Below are 5807 nucleotides of genomic sequence, written 5' to 3' on the forward strand. Positions count from 1 at the left end.
GAATCGGCCATCATCCAAGGTGCAGGAACTGCCAGATAGAACAAAGCCCATCTCAGCAATCCATAGTACAAAACAAAGGTTACCTTAGAGCATTTCCTCACAGGCCGAAGGGGATTTTCTTCTTTGCTTATTTTTACAACTTGTGAAAGAAAACATTTAGTTCTTAGGAGGCCCAGGGACAGTCAGCTAGACAGCCATGGGCCAACTTCCTGAGAAGCTTTACAAAAGCATGGCAGCATCCAGACTTCTCATTCCCAGGGCTGCCAATATAATGCTGTTGCCATGGAAGCCAGGTAGGACAGGTCTGCTGTTAACCCAGCGGCATGCCCTTTCCTACTTCGCTGTTCACCTGCCCCAGCCCATTGTTGATATTTTCTTGTTTTAGTTTGTACTGTGTCATGTTTTCCAGAGCACTGGTCACACAGAACAAGAAAACATGCTGTCATTTTCCCTCCCCCTCTCTCTAGGTCAGTGGTTCGCAACCTCAAAAGTACATTGAAATCACCTGGGGAGATTGAAGAACTATAACATCTGGGCCCCCACCTCCTGAAATTCTGATTCAATTGGTCGGGGCACAGGTAGGTTGGCCAAGCTTTGCAGGTGATTATAATTTATAGCCAAGGTTGCAAATTACTGGTCTCAGAGAGTCCTTGAGATTCAGAGAGACTCCTACACTCCAGCCAGTCATATGAAAAGAGTTGTTTCTATCTCATAAACGAGTTTTAAAGACACTCTTCCCTTCCCCACCCCATCCCAGCACATACAGGAAGGTTCTAGGAAATGTTCTTTCAGACAATTTATTCATTCCTGTTCCCAGATATGTATTAAGCACCTACATGTGAATGCTAGGCGCTAAGAAACTAGATACTTCCCTCAAAGAACTCAGTATAAAAAGCATTATCGAAAAAAAAAAAAAAGCATTATCAACCAAACACCTTTAATACAAAGGACTGAGTTATAGGGTCGCTATTTTTCGTTGTAGTTTGTACAGGCTCCATTTGACAGGTCTCTGCCCTGGCTCAGAGCTGTGTCAGCCAGGAGGAGGAGGGAGCCTGTTTCTAATTCACTCAAAGATGCCACACATGCTAGGGAGGGTCCTGGCATCATGCAGAATAAGGTGCTGGGCTAGGCGTGAGCACCATGGTTGGCATTGGCAAGGCACTCCACTATATTCCCCGAGTGAGCAAAAGGGCTGAACAGAAGTATTCATGAAACTGTCGAGGAGGATGGGGTCCAGACAGGCTGAAGAAGTAACCCTTGAGCTGAGCCTTAAAGGATGACATAGCCAGTGGAGAGGAAGGAGACAAGTGTTCCTGGAAGATGAGTTGACCTACAGAGTACAGAGTGGGTATCCAAGGCATTTCTATCCACCGGAGCACAGCAGAGAGGGGCTGCGCGAGGCAGACAAGGAAGCTGGGGAAGGGCTTATGACAAAGTGGAACTTCTACCCGCTGGTGAGCAGTGGGAGCTTTTCGGCTAACATGCTACACAATCAGATCTCGGTGTTTTAGATTATACTGATGGCCCTGTGGGGGAAGGATGGGAGGGAGTGGGGAAAGACACTAATGGCAACCAAAGACTCTAAGTCAGAGTTGGAAGGGCCCTCCAGAGGCCCAAGGGAACTTTACAGTTAGATTCCTGGGAGTCCTAATGATGAGACTCTCCCATAGCCCTATGTACACCATGCTCACATGCCACATCAAAGCGACTTGTTGTTGTCGTCTGTCATTGCCTTTGCTGTGGGTGGAGGACTGCCCTTCTGTTAGGCCATCAAGAGCCAAAGAAGAAACCAGCTCTTGGAAGGATGTGTATCTAAAGCAGCCCACAATCAACTGACAAAAGACCTTGACCAGGGGAAGAACAAATGACAAATTGTTATTTCTTTCCTTCTGGAGAGCACTATGAACCCAGAAGAAAGAGTTCTGCACAAACTAGGCTATGAAATGCAGTGTAGATATGCCTCCCCTACATTTCTTATGGTTTTCCTATGTGGGGGCCTCTGAGGAATTTTATTTATCCTCAAAACTGGCATCAGAATACCCCTCCATTCTAATTATAAAGGTGCTGCATTCATTTCCTGAGAGTCACTTCTGAAATAGGTAGAAAAGAAGGACAATTACATGCTCTTATTTCTACATACTCTTTCATGAAATCTGAGTATTTTGGTTGAAATGTGAAATAATTTGTAGTAGCCTGTCTTCTGTAATTTAAACAAACAAAAAATAAAATACTTAGACGCACCTGAATGGCTCAGTCGATTAAGCTTCCGACTCTTGATTTTGGCTCAGGTCATGATCTCAGGGTCCTGCAATCAAGCCCCACATCGGGCTCTGTGCTCAGTGGAGAGTCTGTTTGAGATTCTCTCTCCCTCTCCCTCTGCCCCTCCCCAACTTCCCTCAAATCAATAAATATAGCTTTTAAAAATAAATAAATACTTAGGTCCCACCTGTCTTACGAATCTGAATCTCTAGGAATAGGGCCCAGGAGTCCGTATTTTAATAACGTCCCAGCTGATCTAACCTATTGCCTCCCTGACTTCATGCATCTACAGGACCTTTGCTATCCTCACATTGCCCCTTTGGCTATTTGACTCAAGTTGTTTTAGATGAACTATAAAATTGTAGTCATCCTAAACAATATCCATTACATCACAATTTTAATGCACTGTTTTCCAAAAATACACATCAAAACCTAACTATTTTAAAAATTTCTTATGGGCCAGCTGAAGGTGCCCCTGCACCACCCTACCACTGAAAACAGCAAGTTTGGGAGGAGTGGGTCCACCTGCTGCCGGGCCCAGGGTGATAGGAGCCAAACTGGCACCCTATCCCCGTTCTTCCAGGATGCCTCTTGCTAGGCCTGGGTGCCCTCACACAGCCCTGTAGGAAGCCCCTCACTGCCAGGATGCATCCCCCTTCCCCTCTCCTTCCCCTTCTTCTGTTACCCCAACCAAACTAACTCGTAAGGTCTGATCTGAGAACAGTGTCACTGAAGCACATTAAGGCACTTTACAATATAATTTGGTGATGGATAGCAGGTTTAATCCCAAATATGCAATTGTTTTCCAAGAGTGGGACTCCTCCCACAGATGTGTTCGTAGAGCCCTTTCCACCCAGCATCTTGCCAGTTACTGCACCCCCTTCTCCAGTGCCATTTGTTGCCAGTCCTCTGGGGGGTGACTGCTGCAGCCATACTGGTTTTCAGTCCCCAGAACACACCCTGCGTTCACTCTCTCAATACGCAAGCTTCTTCCTGACGCAGGGCCTTTGCATTTGGTGGACTCCCTGAAGAGGCTGCTGCCTACACATTTATTTGGTTTCAACTTAAATGTCACCTCTCACTCAGAGGCAGCTCCTGACCAACCAACCCAGCTAAAGTGACCCCACTCCCCACAACACCCACATCCTCCAGGTCTCTCTCTCGATGGCTTTCAACCAGAGGTGATAGTACTTCTCAGGAGACCATTTATCGTTGTTGCCGCTGGAGGGGCCCAGCTGTCTCCTCCAGGGGGAAGAGCACAGGGATGCTGCCATATACCCTACAATGCACAGGACCGCCTCCATAACAAAGGGTTATCTGGCCCCAAATGCCATAGTTGAGAAGCCCAGCTACCACCATCTTCTTTTTCCCCTCCATATTAATTAGTACCAGAATTGATAGTTTGGGGTTTTTTTCCCCTACTAAATTGGAGCTCCTCAGGAACTGGAGTTAAATCTTGCCCCACTTGCCCTTTTCCTGGGAGTCCACAGCAAGTTGAAGATGCCAGGCTCCAACTAACAGATGAAGCTGAGAAAGCAACAAGTCAGTTTTCAAAATGAAAACAAAAATCTCTTTTATTAATGAGTGTACCTACAAATGAAACTAGTCACAAAGAGTCCCTCATACTTTCATGTACTCACAAAATTATCTTAGTGATTAGTGATTAGCCATTAGTGAAAGCTTGGTTCTGCTACTTCCTGAAGACGTGCAAAATTTCCCAAGTTTAAATATCTTACTTATACCAGTGTCCTAATGTCTCAAGACAGATTATAGAAAATGGAACCTCAATCGTCTCAAAGGATTGAAAACAAAAGTCAATACATTCTACAAGATGGATATAGTCACAGAAAAGAATTAAGTATTAACTAAATACCTCCCCTTCCTCTCTTACCACCTATTCATCCTCTACAGTACACATTTTTCTACAGTATAAAATTAGCCAAATTACCCAATATCAACTTTTCCAAAGAAGATACATTACTCCCACCCACCCACCCCCAAAAAAGTACCATATAGCAAAAGACATATGAATGCAACACCATTGAAATTATTTACTGAGCGCTAAGGCTAAATCTGTTACTGCAAACTCAACAACAAAAAAAAAAAAGCTCTTTGTATTTCTGTAGTGTTTTCTACTTTCCAAAGACTTGAAGTAACATGTCATTGGAATTACTGCTACACACCAATATAATTATGGAAATAATTATGCCTGATAGATTAGAAAATGCAGGCAACAAGAAAGATTCACCCTATTCCTGATAGATTAGAAAATGTAGGCAACAAGAAAGATTTACCCTAATGTCATCCAGTGTTTCTGTTAAGAGTTAAGACTAGAACTCAGGTCCTAGTCCTAATGCTGTGTACCACCTCCTTTCCCACATGTCCTTATATATTGTTTCACAGAATGCTACTGGATAGGCCAGTAGTCACCGTGTTCATGGGTTTCAAGCAAATTTTGAAAATGCTGGATTAACAAAATTAACCAGACTCCCAGAACTTTAATGTGGCATCATAAATCTCCAGGAAGGGAATGGAGAATAGGGCTGTCATAAATTCAAAGTCCCAGTCACAAAGCAGGGAACAAACGTGTCTGTGTGCAGGCAAGGCGAGGACTAGGGGCAGAAGGGATGTAGCACCATTTAATGGGGCCCTGACAATGTAGGAATTCCATCCAATGTTGCCAGGTCTTTCCAGAGAAGCTACAAATCCAGGCTTTAATCTGAGATCTCCATGTTCATGCATGTTGTCTTGAATTTTAAAAGAAAAACACTACAGTTTAAACAAAATGCCCTGGGCCAGATCAGGTCTTGGCCCCATTTCGAAAACCCAGTATAGCATGTTTAACAATCTTATTTGCCCATATAACCTTTATTCAGAGGTCCTGTCCATTTCCTAGGACTCTGCAGAACAATGTCAAAGATGTTGTCTTCAGAAATAAACTAACATCCTGCCCCCCTAGACCACTATGGTGTAACTCTGAACCCTAAGCAGGAGTTATTTCAGGGTGTACTCAGATTGAAAATAATACCCAGCCTCCTTAACTGTTCACGTAGCAAAGCTTCTGGTGACCACAGATATCCTCGCCATTAGCCTTTGTTTAACTCTTGGAAAAACCAAAAATTTAATTGAACTGTGAAAAAAGGAATAGCATTGGAATTGGTTTGCTATTAAAAAAAAAAAAACACCCTTCATCTTTCCAAAACAATTTTTAAAATTGCAGTGGTTTGAGGACAATTTAGAATTTTGATTCAAACTAGTGACACTCTCAAACAACACTATTATATTTGCAAAGTAACTATTCTAAAGCAGGAAGCCTTTTAGCCTTCTCCCTTTTTTTCTTCTATTTATTTCTGCCCTGCCTCATTCTAAAAATTAGTTCAGAGAGCATGACAATTGTCTATACAAGTGCTTGGAACTGTGGAACAGATGTAGCAGAAATAGCATGCAATAAATCATATGGCAACTGATTATCTTTCCCTGGTATCTTACTTCATCCACTTACTACCCTAGTTTCTTCTAACTGCTAAAATACCCACTTTGGGTCCAAG

This window comes from Halichoerus grypus, chromosome 2 (genome assembly GCF_964656455.1).
Source record: "Halichoerus grypus chromosome 2, mHalGry1.hap1.1, whole genome shotgun sequence".
Lineage (NCBI taxonomy): Eukaryota > Metazoa > Chordata > Mammalia > Carnivora > Phocidae > Halichoerus > Halichoerus grypus.